The 1539-nt window shown below is 31.7% G+C and overlaps 1 non-coding gene across 1 annotated transcript; it reads left to right on the top strand.

The window, feature by feature from the left end:
* The first annotated feature begins 574 nt into the window (after nucleotides 1-574).
* On the top strand, nucleotides 575-681 carry LOC121220534 (small nucleolar RNA R71). Its single transcript, XR_005917745.1, has one exon. It is a non-coding gene; the product is annotated as a small nucleolar RNA R71 (small nucleolar RNA).
* Nucleotides 682-1539: the final 858 nt, after the last annotated feature.

Here is a 1539-nt window from a genome sequence, read left to right as displayed (position 1 = left end):
ACATCAAAATTTCTTAACAAAATATTTATACGACATTAAATTTGTAGTCCCAAAACCACTTTTCTGATTTCACTGAAAATGGGTTGTTACAGTTACTCCAACAAAATTTTGGATGGTTACGCCACGAAGGATTATAGAAGTTGGAAGGTCCTTATCCACTTCTATTTTGGTGTTGATTCCTTACATAATAAACAGACTCAGGATTTGATGGACAATTCTCGAAAGAATGATCATTCCCATAATATACATAGGAAACAACATTAATTTAACTCAGTGGCTGAGCTACAACATGATTTAAACCATTAATAGTAAATTGTTTGAACATTGAAGAGATAGAAGATACCTGAGCTAATAGTGATATGAGGACATCTACTTTATGCACTCTGGCTACTCGTCTTTCTGAAGCTGCTCAATGAGACGGCCACTGGTAATTGTTATTGGTTATTCTTTCAATTATCTCGTAAGCCTCATTAGAAGAATTCAACAAGAGAGCACCATTTACAGAAGAATCTACCACGAACCTTGTGTGTGTGTTGAGACCATTATAAAATGTCTTCAACTGGATGGAATGTGGAATCCTGTGGTGAGGGTATCTACGAAGTAACTCCTTAAATCTTTCTCATGCCTTGTATAAGGATTCATCATCCATCTGCGAGAAAGTGGTGATCTCGTTCCGCTACTTAGCATTTTTTCTAGGTGGGAAATACTTTACCAGAAAGTGTTCAGCTAATTCTTCTCATGTTGAAATTGAATGTGGTGGCAACGAATTAAACCATGCTTCTGCTTCATCTCGCAATGACTACGGAAACAACTTCAATCTCAATGCATCTTCAATTAAACCGACTATCTTAAAGGAATCACTCACCTCCATGAATAGTTTAGGGTAAAGGTGTGGATCTTCTGTGGGTATTCCACTAAACTGGCCCACTGTTTGACGCATATGGAACATCATAGGCATCAGTTAAAACTGGTGCCTTGATCTCCGGTCTCCTAATTCTCGAATTTAATTCATTAAAAAGGGGCACAACGTATAACCTTATGGATTGGATTGTGAACATTAGCAACTCCATTTCCTTGAACATCATTTAGATTTCCAAGGTCCATTTCTGTGGCTTGTCTTTGGGCAAATGTTTCACGTCTTCTTTGTCTAACTGTCTGCTCAATTTCAAGGTCTACAGGTAATAAATCAATAATTTGATCTATGCTCATAAACATCTGAGAATAAAATCACAAAAAATAAAAGAATTGATTAGTAAAGTTAGAAATAAACATAAAATAAGAACCAAATTGCAAAGAATAAATTTACAAAAATGATTTAATATATTTTTTTAAATTTATTATTACATAAATTAATTTAATAAATATATTTTAATAAATTGAGAATTCTTATTTTACAAGTATGATAATTTTTTATCAAGTAAATTTATTTAACAAATTATTTTAGTAAAATGAAAACTATTATTTATAAAAAAATATCTTATAAGTAATAAAAAATATATAAAATAAGAAAATCAATAATATAATCAACAATAAAAAATA

This window comes from Gossypium hirsutum, chromosome D08 (assembly GCF_007990345.1).
Source record: "Gossypium hirsutum isolate 1008001.06 chromosome D08, Gossypium_hirsutum_v2.1, whole genome shotgun sequence".
In the NCBI taxonomy this organism is placed as follows: Eukaryota; Viridiplantae; Streptophyta; class Magnoliopsida; order Malvales; family Malvaceae; genus Gossypium; species Gossypium hirsutum.
This window is presented reverse-complemented; position numbering and strand designations above follow the sequence as displayed.